This window comes from Mobula birostris, chromosome 16 (assembly GCF_030028105.1).
Source record: "Mobula birostris isolate sMobBir1 chromosome 16, sMobBir1.hap1, whole genome shotgun sequence".
NCBI lineage: Eukaryota > Metazoa > Chordata > Chondrichthyes > Myliobatiformes > Myliobatidae > Mobula > Mobula birostris.
The window spans coordinates 42691300-42713640 of record NC_092385.1 but is presented as its reverse complement, the minus strand read 5'-3'; the positions used below and the strand labels follow the sequence as shown (position 1 = coordinate 42713640).

The 22341-nt window shown below is 40.6% G+C and overlaps 1 protein-coding gene across 3 annotated transcripts in view; it reads left to right on the top strand.

Annotated features, from left to right (window-relative positions):
* LOC140211113 (contactin-4-like) overlaps positions 1–22341 on the top strand; it is a 2284382-nt gene that overhangs the window by 530861 nt on the left and 1731180 nt on the right. The gene's annotated exons all lie outside the window — the stretch shown is intronic.

The window sequence follows — 22341 nt, the reverse complement described above, 5'->3', positions numbered from 1 at the left end:
TTACTTTATTTATCCACGTTTAAAAAGAATGACAGTGATGTGGTGCAGAGAAGTCATTCATTACAGGAATCGGGGAGCATTGTTACTTAGAAGCACTGAGTCTAGTGCTTATCCCTTTCTTTGGTATCCTTTCAGGAGAGTTCTCAGCAGAGTTGTCAGTATTAATCCGATGGTCAATGTGAAAAGGTTTACATTCCTTCGGTGTGCAAGCAGTGAAATTTAAAAAAAAATGCTGAAAATCTGAAATGAAAATGCTGGAAACATTCAGTAAATCAGGCAGCATTTGTGAAAAGGGAGACAGTTAACATTTCAGATCTTAAACCCTTTGTCAGAACCGAAAAGAGCAAAAATAAGCTTTCCTCAAGTGAGTAAGTTGGGAGTTGGGGGTGGAGGCCAATAGAGGAGTAGAACAAAGTAAATATGTCAATATATCTGAAAAGTTGAGACTAAACGACATAAAATGACATTTAAATGACCGTGCAACACACACAAAATGCCGGTGGAACGCAGCAGGCCAGGCAGCATCTATAGGGAGAGGTACAGTTGATGTGTCGGGCCGAGTCCCTTCGTCAGGTTTTCTTTTTTATTTGCATTATGTGTTGCTCATTGCAAGTCTGTGAAATATGACATCACTAAATAAAGAAAAATATCCGATGATGTACAGAGACAAACTGGGGAAAAAAGCAGGTTATCTAAAGTTGAAGATCTTGCTCTTGGGCACGTGGCCAAGTGGTTAAGGCATTGGACTAGCAACCTGAAGGTCGTGCGTTCGAGCCCCAGCCGAGGCAACGTGTTGTGTCCTTGAGTAAGGCACTTAATCACATATTGCTCTGCAACGACACTGGTGCCAAGCTGTATGGGTCCTAATGCCTAATGCCCTTCCCTTGGACAACATTGGTGTTGTGGAGAGGGGAGACTTGCAGCATGGGCAACTGCTGGTCTTCCATACAACCTTGCCCAGGCCTGCACCCTGGAAAGTGAAGACTTTCCAGGTGCAGATCCATGGTCTCGCAAGACTAACGGATGCTCTTGGGCACAGGAGGCTACAACACACTCCAATGGATAATGAGACTTGTTTAGCTGCATTATAACAGTACAGGAGGCCACAGATGGGGGATGGTGGGATTTGCATATTGAATTGAAATGGCAGACAACTGGAAGTTCAGGTTTATGTCTGCAGATAGAAGGTAAGTGCTCTGCAGAAAGATCACAGAATCTGTGTTTGGCTTTTTCGTTACAGAGGAGACTACATTATGAACACTGAATGCAGCAGGACTGATTGGATGAAGTGCACTTGGAAATATTGTTTGCATCCCTGCATGGTGGGAAAGGAGAAAATAAAAGGAGAGGTCCATCATCTTCTTGCTAATATGGAAAAATGCCATATGACAGGGTGGGTTGGAGAGCACAGAAGGGAGCACAAACCCAGTGAAGAGAGCAATCTTTTAATGAAAAGAATCATTACTACACTTAAAAACATGAGAGGGATCCTACGAGGGTAGAAAGGAAGAAGGTGAAAGGACAGGATTTGCATCTCCTGCATGGGAAGATGGGGAGTGCTTTGTGAAGACCAAACAATGGACCGGGAGTTGATATAAGCAGCAATCCCTTTGCAATGCTGGAACTGGAGTGAAATAGTGTTTAGTAATGAAACCTTGGAGTTGGTGGAAACTGTGCAGGGTGGTCCATTGAATGTGGAGGCTGTTGGGATGGTAGGGAACTTTGTTGCCTTGACCAGGAAGAGAGAGAGTGGGAGCAGAGGTGTATGAAATAGATAAGATACAATTCCAATTAAATGGCATTGCACCAGAGGACAGTATGTATTGCAGTAGCTGTAACCCATCAGTTTTTTTGCTTTCAGGATGAGGCTTTCCATTCTGGAGTATCTCAGAAGTTCACTTTTTACAAAGAATGCAGTGTTTCTTCTTCCACCATTGATGCTGCTCTCATCCACATCTCCAGTATTTCCTGCACATCTACCCTCGCTCCATTCTCCTGCCATCATCCCCTCATGCTTACCTACCTCCCCACCAGCCTCGGTATCAAGCACATTATTTATTTATTTATTTTTGTTTAGCAATATAGTGCAACTTGGCCCCTCAAGCCACACTGCCCAGTAACCCTGGAACCCTAAGCGAGATCTCCATAACTTTTGCCATTGCAAACAGAATCCTACCACTAAGCTCATCTCTTTACGTGACTCTTATGTACCCTCGTCTCACTCCACTAATCTCCCTCTTGGCATTTAACCTTGTAAGCGTGAGAAGTGCTCCATCTGCACCTACATCTCCTCCCTCACCATCATTCAGGGCCCAAAACAGTCTTTCCATGTAAGGCAAGACTTCACCTGAGCCTATTGGAGTCACCTACTGCATCCAGTGCTCCTGGTGCAGCCGCCTCTACATCAGAGAGACCTGATACAGATTGGAGACTGCTTTGTTGAGCACCTTGTCCATTGCATAAGGTAGGATATCCCAGTGGCTATCCATATCAATTCAATTTTTCATTCCCATTCTGACATGTCTGTCCATGGCCTTCTCTATTGCCATGATGAGTCCAAACTCAGTTTGGATGAGCAACACCTCATATTCTCTCTGAGTAGCCTCCAAACTGATGGCATAAACATCAATTTCTCTAACTTCTGTAATTTCTTCCCCTTCCTCCTTCACGCTCTTTTCCATGCCCCATTCTGATTATCCTCTCACCCCTTCTCCTCTCCTCACTTACTCATCATTCCCTTCAGGGTCCCCTCCTCTTTCCCATTCTTCTATTCCCATTCCCATTCCATTCCCATTCTACTGTGCTCTGCTATTAGGTTTCTTCTTCTTCAGCCCATTACCTCCTCCACCTATTTCTACCTGGCTACTTACTTCAAACCTTCCCCCCCCACCCACCCACCTTCCCCCTCACATGGTCTCACCTATTACCTGCCAGCTTGTACTCCTTTCCCTCCCCGACCTTTTTATTCTCCCTTCCTTTTGAGTCCTGGCTTGAAAGGTCGGTGTTTTTATTCCTGTCCATTGATGTTACCTGGCTTGCCTAGTTCCTTCAGCATTTTGTGTGTGCTGCTGAATATTCCCAGCACCTGCAGAATCTTTCATGTTTAAGATTCCTGTGTTGATGCAGAAGCCATGAACAGCATGTGTTCTCAAATTCCAAGAAGTTTGACTTTACTAAACATTCTTTGTTATTTATTGCTTATTTATTTATTATTTCTCCTTTTTGTATTTGCAGTTTGTTGTCTTCTGCACTGTGGTTGAATGCCCATATTGGGTGATCTTTCAATGATTCTGATATGATTATTATTCGATAGATTTGTTGAGTATGCCCACAAGAAAATGAATCACGGGGTAATATATGGTGATATATATGTACTTTGATAATAGATTTACATTGGACTTTGAACAAGGGAAAGGCCTTGCTGTGCTCTTATTGGGCCTAGCAGACACCAGTGCATTTAAAGAAGAATTTGCTGTGCACAATGCACTTCCATATATATCGTGCAAATTGCATGGATATCTGGTCTTAATAATCATAGATGACTGGTCATCTTTTATGCATTTTCTCCCTTAACATCAGCAAACATCTTCCTCATTTGGATAACTGGTACCATGCATTAATTAAAACAGTATTTTCCTTACATCTAATCTTGAATTCAAGTATAACTGCACATTCCTGGTCTGGCTGCATTGGCATTTCTCCATATGCATCTGTTATTTGATTGTGGAAAATTACCAAAGTATCAGTCTTCTGTACTGTTTGGCAATCAACAACACAGCAACTTTTAAGAGATGCTTTCTCAATGCTTCTTTGCTGCCCTAGTTAAGCATACTGCACACCAGAATCTGCATGATTTAGATTGCACTGGGATTAAAATTAGAGGAAGTATCATGTCTAGAAAATCTAGTGCTGCCTCTACTGAGCTGCCAGCTTAAATTGCATATGCCACAGTAGAGCACTATATAATTCTGCTGTTTTCTTAAAGTCAGTATTAATATGTATGAAAAATCATATTAATTTTTACAATTGCTTTCCTGTCTAGCTTCATCACTTAAGTGCTTTATAATGAAACAACCACAATTTCATTAATTTTCATGGTGAATTTGGCCCAGCAAAATTGTAAGATATTTTGCACTAATATTATGAATTAATTTTAACAGGGCTAAATCCTGTCAAGATTACTGGAGCATGCTGTATGTAAATTGGACTGTGTGGATGAAAAAGTTAGGAAGTGTGTAGTGGTCAGTATGCAGTCAAATAAAATTAACCATCAACTATTCAAATCAACAATTCAACCAAAAGTCATAGGAACATTAAACAGTGATGGGAACAGGGAACTGCTGAATATGAAGGTTTGTTTCTACCTATTGGCAAATTTATTAACATTATTATTTGCATAAAATGGATCATAAATCCTCCCATAAAAGCTTCTGTATTTTCATATGTTAGGAACTGAAACTTCCTCGATGAATTACATTGTCTTCACTTGGCCCCCACCAGCAGTATGACTTTCTAACTTATGATGCTTTCATCTTCACATGTTATTTTTATAAAGGATGGTATTGGGAAAGATGAATTAAAATGAATGGTGGTACCTGCATCTATAATTACTTATTTCACAACCCCTTCTCCTTGCCCTTGGCATGTACCTTGTAACTGAGAATTTCCTGTTAGGATGGCTCCAGTGAATGTTGCAATGACACAGCATGACGTGTTTTAGTACAACACGTCTTATGATACTTCCGGATTGCGTGGAGTGCAAGTGTAATGTGGCTTTGATTAATTTGCTCTTTCACATGTCTCCACTAGAATTTAGCTATGGTTGGTATAAAACTAATATTCAATTTGAACACTGATGACAATGTTCTCATTTTTTCATTAAGTTTTTAATTCATGATATTTCACTGACTTTTTTTCTGTTCTTGATCATACAGTCAAATGCTTGTTAGAAAGTTTGTTGTACAGAAGTAAATGAATATGAATTGCACTGAGATTCCATGGCATCTTGGCCAGCATTTGAAATAAATGATCTGTTCATTCCTTAATCATCGTTTATCAGACCTTGTGTGTAAATTGGGTGATTCATGAACCATGTTACAGCTATGTCTATGCTTGAAAGTACATTATTAACTGCAAAACAATCAAACAAACTGAGAATGTAAAAAAAAATAACATGAAGATGTCATTATTTTGGGATCTTTTATTTCCTCAGTGATAAAATTTGCATTTGTGGTAATTGGGAGGTAAATTTCAGATGGAACTTTGTTTCATGAAATTGCAGAAATATCAGGATACTCAAGATAAGTGCTCCCAATGTCAACAGTCTTATATTACTTGTTTCCTAATATTCCCCCTATCATTATGCTGTATTGTATATCAGATCAGATCATATTTTATCCCGGCATGACCAACTCTTTGCCTCCCATTTCCTCTCCTTAGAGTTTAATGTAAAAAAGATCAAGTTTTAAGCTGCTCCTCAACAATTTTCATAGATGTTTGGCACAACTCATTTTGTCAGTTTTACAATAATGCTGCCGGTGCTCACGCTGGTCATGGCCGTAACGATAGTATGCTTTATCCTGCTTTGTGATGTTCAAATAAGTGCAGTGCTGAAGCATGCTGAACTCATCATTTTCTCGACTGTGCTGTCCACGACAGACTCAAGGTTCACATCTATTGAACAGGCTGGAGATTTTAATTGCTTTGTGGCTTAGCCTGTACCATTCTGCTCTGCTGATCAAACACTCAGGTTCTGTGGTGTCCCAAGGATTTGCTTTCTTGATGCACCTGATTTCCCCTCAGTGAGTAATGTGATTATTAATGCTGCTTGGGTACTAAGAACTCATGACATTGCTCCACTGGCTTCTGTAATAGTGGCCTTTTTTCACTTGGGACTGGTACACATTGTTTCAAAAAAAATCTTCATTTTCTGTAAATCATAAATACAGAAAATAAGTAATAGTCACCAATTGCAAACACTGAATGATGACTTCAGATTTCATCAGATTATTTTAAGGGAGAAACAAACTTTAAAAAAGTGTGGGATTTGACTGTCTTAAATGACTACTTAATTGTTACAACACACAAAAGAGTTCATAGCTGAATAATTGATTTGTTAACTTTTATCCATAGTACCTATTGTTTGTGTATTTTGGTCTGTTTGGTAGAAAAATGGCATCAATAATGTCGATGTGCATCAGACACCATTTTGTTGCGAGCTTTCGCCAACTCTGATTAACATTATTAACAGGCACTCAGTATCAGGCTAAATACTCACAGTCTAAAATGTAAAGTGAGGATATGCTGTCTACAGTGTATCTGGCAGTTGATTTTGTTTGTATTTTTATGATTCTCACAAGTGCTTGGTGCACTCTGTAGTTTCAGTTTTTAGGTCTAAAGGAGGTAGAGCAACAAGTACCAAAGGTTTTGGGGCAGCCCAGTGGCACTGCCAAAAGCCACTGCCCTACAGTGCCCGAGACCCAGATTGAATGCTAACCTTGGGTGATGTCTACATGGACTTGCACATTCCCCCGAGAGCTCCAGTTTTGCCCCTGGTCTCCAATTACACCCCCACACCCTAAATATATTGATAGCTTAATTGTCGAGTATGTAAATGAGTGGTTAAATCTATGGGGGAATTGATGAGAATATGGAGAGAATAAAATGTAGTATTGGTGTAGATGGGTTAAATGTAGATTACTGTCGTTGGCTAGCATGGACTCATGGGCCAAAATGTTTGTTTTTGCACTGTATTTCGCTATGACTAATTCATTGCTAACCTGGTTTCCGCATGAAACATTCCCCTGGAGTTCTGCAAGTCTGGAGGACTCTTGAAAGCCACAAAAGGTGGCAGATGCTGGAATCTGGAGCAACAAACAATCTACTGGAGTAATGCGGGTGAGCGGCATCTATAGGAGGAAAGGAATTATCAATTCGCTGTGTCAGGATGTTTCCTTTCATCCCACTGTTGCTACTTGACCTGCTGAGTTCCAGCAGTTTACCATGATGTGGCCTAGATTACAGATTATGTCTTATTAAACTAATTTAGATTAAGTAAATGGATGTAAGATAAATGGAGGGTAACGGGCTATGTTGGAGGTAAGGGGTAGATTGATTATGGAGTCAGTTTATATAGGTCAGCACAACATCATAGGCTGAAGGGTCTGTACTGTACAATTCTCCACTCTACTATGCAATGATGAAGTTACTTCAAGATATACTGACTTTAAAAGTCCTCATGCAGGGTTTTGAATTGAAATGCCAACAGTTCCTTTCCTCCCTCAAGTGCTGCTCAGCTCACGAATTCCTCCAGCAGACTGTCTGTTGCTGGAAGACAGTGAGGACTATTGAATTTTAGCTTAATTGAAATGAACATTGTTATTAAGATTTGGCTCCCTTATTAAGGAGAGAGAGAACCTGTGGTATGTCGAATGCCCGGTGAACAATGTAGTCGTTGGGGTAACTGCAAGTCAGTGTCTTTGCTGTTGCTTTGCTCACACTTGAGTGCTCAGTGGTGGGTGCCAATGCTTTTGTTTTTGCCAGCGGGGGAGAATGGATTGTTGCTTGCTGCCGCTTACGCACAGGAGGGGGGTGGACTTTGGGGTTCTAACATTTAACATTCTTTGGGACACTCCTCTGTTTTCGTGGATGGTTGTGAAGAAAAAGCATTTCAGGATGAATATTGTATATATTTCTCTGACATTAAATGTAACTTTGAAACCTTTGATCTGTCATTTTGTAGTTCTCTGATTTTATAAAGGAAGTTCCACAAAGGGAATGAGTTTTTGTCTTTTCAATTCATAGCATATACAGTTAATCACATCCCTTTACCCTTCAGTTCAATTTATTTCTCTCTGGAAGTTGGAACTGTGAAGTGATAATCACTGACATAAGAATGACAGTGAAAGCAAGACAAACAATGTTTATCTGATACTACTGGGGTTCAAGAACAGAGTAATAACAGAGTAAAATATGGGGTGCATATCACATAAGGTGTAAAAAGAAAAAAAATACAAAAAATATTGCATGGGAAGAAAAGGAAAAATAAACAATCTGGTAATGAGAATTAATGCTTTGACATCAATAAAATCTTCAATGGTCTCTCAGGGCTATATGGCTATGCATAGTTGTTCTTACTCTGAGTTAGAACAATGAATTGGCTATAATTAACCACTATTATGTCAGTAAAAAGATGGTTTGACCATTCGCTTTGGGACTGGTTTCTGTGATGAGTTTAATGGGCAGTTAATGTGCCAATAGAGCAACTTCATGAAATTCACTAGGTAGTTAATGGCCTTGTGCACAAATCATCCAGTGAGCTGTGGCAATTCAGAATTCATGGAGAATATCAATCTTACTGCAAGATGCTGGCCAGTTTGCACATTAATGATACCATGCATTATCCACACACTATAAAGTTTTCAGCACATTCTAACCTAGTCTCACTTTCCCTTTAATATCATAAATAATTTAGGATTTTGTTATTAATTTTAGCAGCTCAGATACATAGAACTGAAAACTACCGTAAGCTCCAAAAGCTAAGTGTGTCCATTATCGTGTTCAATAACCTTGTGAAGACTCAGGGTCTGTAGTGAAAAATCCTTGTTATTGTACTTCAGTTAGCAGATTCCACTTGCTCAACTTTGGAGGTTAATAATATAAATATTTGTCTGGACTTTGACAGGTGAGCGTCTAGTTAAATATGTGAAGGCATGCTTCCCCTCCTCTGTGCCCTCCTAGCTGCCTCCTGTTATGTGCCACCTACATGTTGGAAAGCAGACTTTGTGTCAGTGGGAGCTCTCCAGCATACTGAGATGATGAATCTGTCATGTTTGATTAGTTGTCTGTATGTGAGTGAGCAGGGAGTTATTCGTGACAGATCTTCCACAGTGCAATGTGGATATGGGTAAAATGAAGTTTACATCTTGAAGGGTTGAGTGCTGATTGATAAAAGGTAAGTTGATGGTGCATTAGATTGTTGAGTAGTTATTAATCTCAGTGGTGATGGCATGTGCCTTATAAAGATTGAAATCATGTCAAATTTTTTAACATTCTTCCTGCACTAAACCGAGGTCCTTGAAGAAATAATCCTGGAATTCAAGATTCAAGAAATAAAATTGTTTAATATCATTTCCAGCACACGTGTAAGGGGGAACAAAACAATTGTTATTCCAGATGTGATACAGCACTCAAAAAAAACAATGAGATAAAGAACACAATATTAAAAAAAAACACTTCTTCCTGTTGCCTTCTGTGTTTAGGTCTGCTGGATTTTCTGTCATTCTGCATGATGCCTTTGATGTCCCATTCTTGCACCCAGACTTCCACTGCAGCATAGGAAAGCTTTAATGCATGCTCTGGTTTGTTCAAAGATTCTTTTGTTTTTTTTTTCACAGCACGGATCCACTTTTCAAAGGATTCCTGCAGTTACAAGTCCCACAATTCAGCCTCTTCCTCCCTTTAAAAGGAAGAATCCTCCTAATAGCACTGTTTCACTACCTTCACTGGAAGGATTGCAACAATGCTCAGCTCCAGTGACCCACATACAATCCTGATCTCATATCGATGTGACAGGGCCCAGCTTCCAGTCAACTTTGGCCAGTTCCTCATTCATGTCTCTATCGTTGCCATTACTCTTCTGTAATACTGGTACATCTGATTTTACGTTCTCTCTCTCAAATTACAGTGTGAATTATATCATATTATAATCATTTTCTCCTAAAGGTTTCTTTACCCAAAGCTCACTAATCAAATCTGTTTCATTACACAGCACCCAATACAGAATCACCTTTTCCCTCGTAGGCTTGACAATAAGCTGCTTTAAAAAGCCATCTCATAGGCATTCTACGAATTAGATTTTTTGGGATCCGGCACCAACTTGGTTTTCTCAATATATATGCATATTGAAATCCCCCATGACACCGTAATATTGCTCCTTTTACTTGCCTTTTCTATCTTCCATTGTAACTGGTATCCCACACCTGGCTACTGTTCGGAGTCTGGTATAAAACTCACATCAGAGTCTTCTTTCCCTTGTAATTTCTTCACTCTACCCACAAGGATTCTACATCTTCTGATCCTATGTCACTTCTTTCTGAATATTTGACTTCTCTTATTTTTACCAACAGAGCCACACTACCCACTCTGTTCATCTGCCTGTCATTTTGATATTAGGTGTTTCCTTGGATGTCAAGCTTCCAGTGGTATTCATCTTCCAACCACGACTCAGCGATGACCACAAACTTATACCCGCCAATTTCTAACAGAGCTACAAGTTCTTCTACTATATTTTGTATAATGCATATATTTTAATACAACACCTTCATCTTGTATTCACCACCTTTCTGTTCAATTTTGCCTCCATGTTGCCTTACGTTAAATTCTTACCCTTTCTCAACTTTTTTTTGCCTTGATACAACTTTGAATTCATTGTTCCCTCAATTATTGCAAACTGCCCAGGTCCTGAGGCAGCAAGGCAGCCTCAAACTGTGATGTTCCTTCCATCATGCTTCACAGTTAGGATGGAGTTTTGGTTTTGGTGTGCAGTGCCCTTATACCTCCAAACATAGCAGTGTGCATTTCTGCCAAAATGTTCAGCTTTTGTCTCATCTGTGCACAGAACATTGTCCCAGAAGTGCTGTGGAGCATCCAGGTGGTCTTTTGCAAACTTGAGACATGCAGCAATGCTTTTTCTGGAGAGCAGTCGTTTCCTCTGTGGTGTCCTTCCATGGACGCCATTCTTATTTAGTTTTTTTTTATTCTGGTGGAAACATTAACAAAGGGTTTAGCAAGTTCTAGAGATTCCTATAGGTATTTTGCTGTTACTTTGGGTTTCTTTTCCACATCCTTCAGCATTGCAAATTGTGCTCTTGGTGTGATCTTTGCAAGATGCTCAATCCTAGGGAGAGTAGCCACAGTACTGAATTTCCTCCATTTGTAGACAATTTCTCTTACTGTGGACTGATGAACACTCATGTCTTTAGAAATGCTTTTGTAGCCTTTTTCAGCCTCATGCATCTCCACAATTCTTCTTCTAAGGTCCTCTGAAAGTTTTTTGATTGAGGCATGGCGCACATAAACAGATCTTTCTTGAGAAGTGCAAGCTCTGTCAGCGACATGACTTTGTGTCCCTTTTTTTAAAGAGCAGGGCTCTTCTACAGCCCTCACCTCCAATCTCATCTCATTGATTTGAAGACCTGCCTCCGAATTTTTTCTGTATAGGGCATTACCCCAAAGTTTCACATACTTTTTTAACTTAGAAGGTGATTGTTTAAATTGAGTACTCAGGATTGACGAGAAGAAGTACAATTGTTAGTGCATTATTAGTTTAGGCAGACTGTGTTTGTCCATTATTGTGACTTAGATGAAGATTAGACCTCATTTAATGAGTAATTAATACAGAAAACTAGGTAATTGTAAAGGGTTCACAAACATTTTTCTTGAAATGGTAGATGACAAACAACAATCAGCATCGATCCTGGCAGCATGCCACTAGCCACAGGCCTCCTGTCAGAGAGGCAACCCGCTACTATCACTCTCTGGCTTCTCCCACAAAGCCAATGCCTAATCCAATTTACCACCTCATCCTGAATGCCGAGCGATTGAACCTTCTCGACCAACCTCCCATGTGGGACCTTGTCAAATGCCTGACTAAAGTCCATGTAGACAACATCTACTGCCCTGCCTTCATCCTCTTTGCAGGTAACTTCCTTGAAAAACTCTGTAAGATTGGTTAGACATGACCTACCACACACAAAGCCATGCTGACTATCCTTAATCTATCCGTATTTATCCAAATACTTATATATCTGGTCCCTTACATTACCTTCCAATAACTTTCCCACAAATGATGTAAGACTCACTATCCCTTAATTTTCTTGTTTTTGCTTAGACCCTTTTTTAAACAGCAGAACAACATTTGCTATCCCCTAATCCTCTGGTATCTCTCCTGTCATTAAGGATGTTTTAAATATCTCTGCTAGGGCCCTGGCAATTTCTGCACTTGCCTCCCGTAGTGTCCAAGGGAACACATTGCCAGGCCTTTGGGATTTATCCAACCTGATTAGTCCCAGGATAGCAAATACCTACTCTTCTGGAACCAGTACATGCTCCATGAAGTTGATGCCACTTGGCCTCACTTCTTTCGACTCTGTGTCCAATTCCCGAGTAAATACAGATGCAAAGAATGTATTTAACATCTCCCCTCATTCAGCTCCACACATAGATTACTATTCTGATCTTCCAGAGGACCAGTTTTGTCCCTAGCAATCATTTTGCTCTTAACATATCTGTAGAATCCCTTAGGATTCTCAATCACCTTGTCTGCTAGAGCAAATTCATGCCTTCTTTTAGCACTCCTGATTTCTTTCTTAAGTGTTTTCTTGCATTTCTTTACTCCATAAGCACCTCATTTGTTCCTACTTGCCTACACCTGCTAGGCACCTCCTTTTTTCTCTTAACCAGGGCCTCAATATCTCTTGAAAACCGAGGTTCCCTGCACTTGTTATCTTTACCTTTTATTCTGACATGCTCAAACAAGCTTGTACTCTCAAAAAATTTTGTTTTTGAATACCTCCCACTTTCCAAGCATACCTTTGCCAGAAAACAGCCTGTCTGAATCCACGCTTGCCAGATCATTTCAGATACCATTAAAATTGGCTCTTCTCCAATATAGAATCTTAACCTGCTATCCCTTTGCATATCTACTTTGAACCTAATGGAATTGTGGTCACTTGATGCAAAATATTCCCCCACACAAACTTCTGTCACCTGCCCTGTCTCAATTCCCAATAGCAGATCCAGAATCGCACACTCTCTCATTGGGCGTTCTGCGTGCTAATGAAGTAAACTTTCCTGAACACATTTGACCAACTCTATCCAATCTAATCCTTTTACAGTGTGGGATTCCCAGTCAATATGTGGAAAGCTAAGATCACCTACCATAACAACCTACATTTCTTACAACAGTCTGCGATCGCTCTGCAGATCTGCTCCTCTAAGTCCCTAAGACTGTTGGCTGGTCTGTAGTATAGCACATTAATGTGGTCTTATCTTTCTTTCTTCTCATTTCCACCCATAATGTCTTACGATCTGAGTTTTCCAGTCTGTTCTGACAGAGCACTGCCATGACATTTTCCCTGAATGGTAATGCCACCGCTCTTCCTTTAATCCTTCCCACTCTGTCAAATCTAAAGCAACAGAACCCCGGAATATTGAGCTGCCAGTCCTGCACCTCCAAGTGTTACCTATGGCTACAACATCTTAATTCCAGGTATTGATCCATGCCCTGAACTCATCTGCCTTTCTTATGATACCTCTTGGATTGGAATATGTGCAGCTCAGGACATTAGTTCACCATGCTCAACCTTTTGATTCCTGACTTTGAGGTCTTACCAACACCTGCCTCTACAACCGCTCCATGGACCATTCTGGCGCCATGGTTCATTTTATACTCCACTGTGCTGCAGATGTGATCATCAGGAATCATCAGCTCTCACATCATGCAGCTGCAACACATTACCAATCCTGAATTCCTACTTCATTTAGTTAGTTGTTATATGATATCCTTTTTGTTAACTACTATTTTAAAAAAAACTGATCTGTTCTTATCTGCTACTCACTTGTGCTTCCTTGCCAAAGCCTAAGACCTCAGATTCCTTCACTGGCCCGCTCACAGAATGGCCGCTTCAAAATGGCTGCCACATAGGATTTACAAAAATAGCTCAATAAGTGGGCAATAAATGCTGCTAGCGATGACCAGATCTAGCAATGAAAATAAATCACCATCTGTGATATTGACTCCTCCATTCCCAATAATGTATTCAGTCAATGTGTAGTAATTTTGGTCTGACCCACACAGGTAGCAGTTAAAGCAGAAGCTTTTTGCCAATTTAACATGTTGCAGGCAAACCATATAAACAGTTCCAGGTTAATTGCATATTGCATTCCCCATTACAGTTTTGGGAGTAACGCAACTCCCCACTACATGTGCACACACCGTATATTTCTGTTTAATTTGCCACAGGCCACAGGATAAAAAAAGTGAACAAAGCTTTACCACCTCAATAGATATTAAGTGGATTGTGATCAGTGAGGCAACAAAATAAACTGCTTATTATTTATGTTGTATGAGAAAGCAACAGACCAAATTATGCTGACGGAGGTGAAAACCAGCTACCAGTTTTCAGCTGCTGCCAGGTAAATTAGTCGCAGGATTATGCAGACTCTGCATGAAGTCTGAGACAAGCTGAGTGATGGATGCCGGCATAACTGTCGCTTGGCTCCTTTACTGGAGATTTCTGAATAATCCTAACCCAGCAGAATAGAAAGAAGCAGCTACACTTTTTAATCTTTAAATACTTTAATATTAAAAATTAATTCATTGAGGTTTCATGTGTTTTAATTATGTTTAAGTATTTCTTCCATTTTTACTCATTTATTGTAGTCTTAATATTTTTTCTATGTCTTTGAATATCAGAGCCATTTAACGTCTGTTAAAAGGCCTCCCAGCTTTGATAGAAAACACAGGCATGTCACCTGCAGGATGCTGGCAGGGTAATTCAGGGAGGGTACTTAAGCAGAGTGCCTCCTGAGGCCTGGTTACTGCAGCTTGTTACCTTGCTGCCTCAGGTGCAGAGCTTGTCCGGTCAGCAGTTTCTGATTCAGCTAAGTGCAGGCTACAAGCCCAGGAAGAATCCCACTTCATGCAGTCCAGCAATAATGTAACTTCATTATCATCATAAAAACTTCCCTCATCCAAACCCTCTCAAATGCCTGAATATGCCAAACCTTATTTTGTTAAATCAAAGAGGTTAAATTTCCTTCCAGATTCCTTTCATGAGAAAAAACCATGTTAATAAAACACAACACTGCCAAACAGATTTATTAAGCAATAAATGAATGTGAGCAGATGACACACTATAGATATCTGGTTATTGCAAGTTTAACAATTCTCCATTGGATGATTGAAACAGACGATCATAAATTATATTTAGTCACATCTGTTGTGCTAAACTACAGTGTGAACTGGGCTGGGACAGCCATTCTTGCATATTACTTCAGTGTGACAATTTCCTTCTGCGCATTCATGTGGTTTCTCTTGTCTATTTATCATTGCCTGATGGCTTTACATCTGAACAAGACAATTTGATAAGTAGTAGCAATGTTCAGTTGGAGCAAAGGAAGTTCCTTAAACTCAAAAATCAATTTTAATCAAGAATATACAGAGAGAAGAGTCTGCCTGATGCTCATGTTTGAATTTAATGCTGCTTTTTTTTTCTTTGCATAATAGAAAGTATTATCAGTTGAGATTTTAACTCAATTATATGTGCTTTGCTACTTTGCTGATGTCTCTATTTTTGCAAAAAAACAAACATTTTCTGTACAGGAGCAGGCATATACTCACATATGTACAAAGCCTGAAAGAAACCAATACTTTGATGAAGGATGCAAGTAGCTGGAGTGCTCCAAGGACTGACCAGCAGATGCAAGGGGAACCACGAGCAGGGCATGCAGCCATACAATTTAGACTTCCACTTGTACGTCTGCATGCTGCAGTGTAGTGGTACAGAACATACCAATATTCAACCAATGGCAACCCTAACCTGTTGTGCATCAGGACATAACGGAGTTCAGAAGTCGGTTATGACCCGTGTTGAGGATCATTATGTACTGAACCTGAACTCCACTGAGGCTTGTCCTGCCCCTCACCTTTCCTGGCTCTTTTTTATGCTAATTACACTGTAATTAGCATAACTGGCATAGCCCTTTTCATTTGGAAGGTTTTGCTGATAATTTTGACAAAGTAATTGTTTAACTTCATTTAATTTCTAATTTATTAATTAATTTTGCCAGTTATTATTTCAATTAGGAATACTAATTAATTTATGCCACAATTGTTTTTGAAAATGTATTAAGCACAGGTTATAAATTTTACTTGAATTTAAATATCAGAGATATTTTGAGCTGTCGAAGAGCAATCAGGGAGATCTATGTGTGGGGACTTGGCTTGCTATGCCTGATAGTCTCCAGAACAGAGACAAGAGAGGAGGCTTGAGGCTGAAACCACTGAAATCAGGAGTTAAAAATAAACTCCAATAAAACTCAGTGAGTCATGCAGCATCTGTGGAGGCAAACGGGTAGTTAAAACTACACCGAGACCCAATGTGGCTGATGCATGATCTTAACCTGCAACATCAGTTATCCCTTTGCCTCCATACATGCTGTTCAACCCAACACACAGAGTGCTGGAGAGACTCAGCAGGCCAGGCAGCTTCTATGGAAAAGATTACAGTCTTCGTTTTGGGCCAAGAATACAAACTTTGATTGTACTCTTTTCCATAGATACTGCCTGGCCTGCTGAGTTCCTCCAGCATTTCGTGTGTGTTGCTTGGATTTCCAGCATCTGCAGATTTTTTCTTGTTTATGCTGTTCAACCCATTGAGTTATCCAGCTGTTTGTTTTTTGCCTCAAACAATTAGAAGCTTTCAGCCACAAATGGTTAGTGTGCAATATGACCATAAGTCAGATTTGGGGTCAGTTATCAGATTCAGTCCCTCATTTTTATCATGGTGGTCTTTCTCATTCATTCTCTCTCTGTCTTCTCTCTTCTCTCACCCTCACGCTCTCTCACATAATGCTATTGGACTTGGTTCTTACAAAAGTCACTGACATAGTGCTCATGAAGACCAAAGTATCTATAGTGTCAAAAGCTTGATAGCCCAGACCAAATTTCAGCCGCAATGATCCTATTATGACAAGGATCCACAACACTCAAAGACAAGAAATTCCTCCCCAGTTTACATCTTACTTTGGTGAACCTTTAAGGCTGATTTATACTTCTGCGTCAAGGCGTCGCCGCAAACCCTACGTAAAGCTGACGCGGAACCCTACGTGAGAGCTTGCGTTGCTGCGATGTGCACCTCTCCCAAAATGTAACCGCGCATCGCGGCAACGCAGACTGCAGTAGCTGTGATTGGTCTGCTTGGTAGCATCGCATGTCATCCTACGCTGCTATAGCTTCCCGTTGGGCGACTGAAGGATCTCTGGCTGCAATGCTTTCCATAAAGCTTTACAGACCTCCGAAATTATGGAGGACACATTTCGCACGAAAAAAGACACTCGCATCTTGTTTACCCCGAGACTGCCATGACCATGAAGCCTTGCGCGGGCAGGTGAGTGCGCATGCGTGATGTATGCGAATTGCCAAGCAACGCAGACACACCAACGCACAAGTATAAATGCTCACAACGCGCGTAGGCCACTTGCGTAGGTTATGGCAGAAGTATAAATCAGCCTTTATTCAGAAACCTTGCCTCCTAATTGTAGATCCTGCCAAGGGGAGAAGCCTTCTGTCAACATCCTCTCTGTAATTTCCCTTCAGAATCTCATTGATTTCGATAAGTTCATTTCTTATTCTTTGTAATTCCAATGAGAATAGGTTCAATATAATCAGCACTTCAACAATTAACTCATGAGTTTACTCCAGATAGCTCCCAATGCTATTTGATATGGTTGAGGGGGTTGAGAACTTCAAGTTTCTCAGTGCAAACATCACCAGAAATCTGCCCTGGTCCAACCATACTGATGTCACAGACAAGAAAGCTCATCAACACCTCTTATTCCTCAGGAGGCTAAAGAAATCTGGTATGCTCCCATCAACTCTTACCAAGTTTTATTGATGCACTGTAGTAAGCATTTTGTCTGGATGCATAAGAGCTTGGTTTCATAACTGCTCAGCATGTCGCTGTAAGAAACTGCAGAGTTGTGGACACAGTTCAGCACATCACAGAAACTAGCCTCCCCTCCATAAGATTCTGCCTATACTCTCGCCACCTCAGTAATAGATAGATAGATAGATAGATATACTTTATTAATCCCAAGGGAAATTTGGTTTCGTTACAGCCGCACCAACCAAGAATAGAGTGTAAATATAGCAAGACAAAAAACCCTAACAATCAAACAACAAAATGCAAAACTATGCCAGATGGAAAATAAGTCCAGGACCAGTCTATTGGCTCAGGGTGTCTGACTCTCCACGGGAGGAGCTGCACGTTCGATGGCCACAGGCAGGAACGACCTCCCGTGCCGCCAAGTGTTGTATCACGTTGGAATGTGGTCGAAGTCCAACAGTAAAAAGTTCAATATCCAGTCTGCAAACACATTCCTCGATCGTAATATACCCCGGATTGCAGCCAGCATAATGTTTTCAGACTCTTGAATGGACCCCTTGTATGATAAGATGGACTCTTGTCCTCACAGTATACCTCATTATTATTTTGCACTTTATGGTTTATCTGCACTGAACTCCTTTGATAGCTTTTACACTCTATTCTGCATAGTTATTGTGTTACCTTATTCCGGTTCAATGCACCATGTAATAATTTGGTCTGTATAAGCAGAACACAAGTCAGGCTTTTCACTGTATCTTAATACATTTGCCAATTACTAACTCCGTAACTTCCGCCACCTCCAACGGGATCCCACCACTAAGCACATCTTTCCTTCCCCCCCTCTCTCTGCATTCCGCAGGGATCGCTCCCTACACAACTCCCTTGTCCACTCGTCCCCCCCATCCCTCCCCACTGATCTCCCTCCTGGCACTTATCCGTGTAAGCGGAACAAGTGCTACACATGCCCTTACACTTCCTCCCTTACCACCATTCAGGGTCCCAAACAGTCCTTCCAGGTGAGGCAACACTTCACCTGTGGTCGACTGGGGTGATATACTGCGTCCGGTGCTCCCGATGTGGCCTTTTGTATATTGGCGAGACCCGACGCAGACTGGGAGACCGCTTTGCTGAACATCTACGCTCTGTCCGCCAGAAAAAGCAGGATCTCCCAGTGGCCACACATTTTAATTCCACATCCCATTCCCATTCTGACATGTCTATCCACGGCCTCCTCTACTGTAAAGATGAAGCCACACTCAGGTTGGAGGAACAACACCTTATATTCCGTCTGGGTAGCCTCCAACCTGATGGCATGAACGTCGACTTCTCTAACTTCCGCTAGGCCCCACCTCCCCCTCGTACCCCATCTGTTACTTATTTTTATGCACACATTCTTTCTCTCACTCTCCTTTTTCTCCCTCTGTCCCTCTGAATATACCTCTTGCCCATCCTTTGGGTCCCCCCCCACTTGCCTTTCTTCCCAGACCTCCTGTCCCATGATCCTCTCGTATCCCCTTTTGCCAATTACCTGTCCAGCTCTTGGCTCCATCCCTCCCCCTCCTGTCTTCTCCTATCATTTTGGATCTCCCCCTCCCCCTCCAACTTTCAAATCCCTTACTCACTCTTCCTTCAGTTAGTCCTGACGAAGGGTCTCGGCCTGAAACGTCGACTGTACCTCTTCCTACAGATGCTGCCTGGCCTGCTGCGTTCACCAGCAACTTTGATGTGTGTTGCTTGAATTTCCAGCATCTGCAGAATTCCTGTTGTTTCCAAAAGCAAGTGTAGCCTTCATCAAATGTGGTTACTAAAATCCTGTGTAAGTGTACATCCAGCACCCTGTATAGTTTTTACAAAGCTTTACCTCATTAGTATTCAATCCCCATGGTAATAAAGACCAAAAATTATTTTGCTTTCGCAACCACTTGCTGTACTTATATGCTAGCTCTCTACTCTTCATGTTCAAAGAAATCCAGATCTCTCAGTACAACGGCATTCTGACTGATAACATCAGATCCTGGCAAAAAAATCACAAGAGACTGCCCCATCAGATGCACAACCCTTACCATCATCCTCAAGATGCAGTGTCTAAAGAAGGCAGCACCCATCATTAAGAACTCTGACCATCTGAGACATGCTCTCTTCTTATCACTGCTCTCAGGGAGGAGTTATACCAGCCTGAAGACACACAATGATGCAGAAATGGCTTCTTAACCTCTGCCACTGGATTTCTGAATGGTTCATGAACCCGTGAGCACAAAACCATTATTCCATTTATTTTGCACTATTTATTTATTCATTTTGTAATTCATTGTGAATTTATGTGCCACTGTTGCAAAATAACAAATTTCTCGTCATATAAAGCAATGATAATGATTCTGTTATTGATTCAGTAATCTCTCTTGATTTAAATAATATTCTGCTTTTCTGCTCTTCTCTCCATGTTTACTGATACACTGGGAATCGCTGCCCCCTGAGGAGACATTTGATTGCAAATTTGCTTATTCCAGAAGTTTCTCTTTTTATCAACTTGTGATGATGGAAAATGCTGACAACTTTACACTTATGCCAAAAGCAAAATTTGATCCAGTAAATTTGTCTTTTTAGGTTTAGAGAAAACTCTTCTGTGTCATAATTTTTGATGGCTTTCTCGTTAGCATTGGTGACCTATTGTATATGTTGTGGTGAGTTTAAGTATTATTCATTCAAAATATTGCAACAAATAGTTTAAGGGTTGGGTTACTGATGAGTAGGTTTAATGTTGCCATGAAATGGCATACAGAGCTGATAGGAGAGGGATGGGCATCAGATTACTGTGCATGAAGGGAACTTGAACCAAGATGTCACCTTTTCAGTCTTCAACCCTTTGAGAGATAAGTACACTCAGTGGCTACTTTGTTACACCAGCTTGCTAAGGCAATGATCTGATCAGCCGATCATGTGGCACCAACTCAACACATAAAAGCATGCGGACATGGTCAAGAGATTCTGTTGCTCTTCAGACCAGACATCAGAAATGGGAAGAAATGTAATGTAAGTGACTTTGACTGTGGAATGATAGTTGGGGCCAGACAAGGTGGTCTGAATATCTTAGAAACTGCTCATCTCCTGGAATTTTCACGGCCAGCAGTTTCTAGAGTTTACAGAGAATAGTACAAAAAACATTAAAATCATACAGCAGCAGAAATCCACACTGGGCTCCACTCTAGTATCCAAAAAATGGCCATTGAGTTTATCTATCTCATGAACAATATTTAAGAGGTCTGTGATGGTTGTCAAGTGAAGTTTTGTTTCTCTCCCACTGTGATTTCCAAATAAATAATTTTGTTAGGCCAATCAGAAGATCACAGTTTCTCTTTAAAACAAGGAAGTAAATGACTGCAAAGATGTCTATTAGCACAATATGTCATTTTGATCTCTATTAAGAGGTAGGAATATTCTAAAAGTTATAGGTCAGAAGAATGGCATTGTTATATTTGAAGAATTCCTTCAAAATGTGAATCAATTGTTTACTTGCTTTTGTCGGCTGCTGGCCTCTGATTGATGGTGGTACCTCCCAGCCCTATGCACAAGTAAAATCAACAGCAAACGCTGCCAATTAGATTGCAACACTTGATTCATTTATTTCCCACCAGTAAGTCTGTTGGGGAAAAAGTAATAGGCATCTCTAATCTTTTGATTATTTGTATATCTTTGAACGTACATCAAGTTTATACCAGAGCTCAGATATTTGTGAAGTATTCCACTGGCTGCAGTCCATTAGTAACCTGTTGAAGCAAAAAAAAATCACTGTGGAGCATTGCTGCAGGGCAACAATTACAACCAATGTCTTAAAATCTAAGCTGAGACCAAGGGATAGTATAAAGTGTATCCTTCAAAATTAACCACCCAGGTCCCTACAAGTTGTGTTCAAAGGCATTAGTTAGATGTCAGCTAAATTTACTTCTAAGCATTCTCTCCCCTTTAAGGCAAAACCAAAGTTTGTTTACAGGAGTCCAGATAATAAATAACGTAGATGTGTCTCTTTTTCACAGCCCATCATCTTAAATTAATACTATTTTTGACATGAAACATGAGAGACCTGCTTTCTTGCACTCAAATCTAATTACACTTATACTTGTACCAAACAGATATCTGCAATTAAAGCAGATGTGAGTGCAGATTCTGAACAATATTATCAGTTTTTTAATGCCTGGCTAAATAATATGAGGCTTCCTACTCAATGTTTTACAGTGTAATCCATTTAAGAAGGCAAGGCACCTGCATCTCGGAGAAGTATTAAACACATGGGTTCTCTCAGAGTGCATTAGAATAAGGTGTTGTCATAAAGGACTACAGCACAGAAACAGGCCCTTTGGCCCACCTAGTCTTGTGCCAAACTATTATTCTACCTAGCTCCTGCATCTAGACTATAGCCCTCCAGACACATCCCATCTCTGTACTTATCCAAACTTCTCTTTAATCTTGAAATTGAACCCGCATCTAACACTTTTGCTGGTAGCTCATTCCACATTCTTGACAGCCTCTGAGTAAACAAGATCCACATCATTAAACATTTTACCTTTCACCCTTACTCTATGATCTCTAGTTCTTGTCCTACCCAACCTCACTGGAATATGCCGACTTGCACTTACCCTGTTCATAACCATCATAATTTTGTATCCCTCTATTAGAT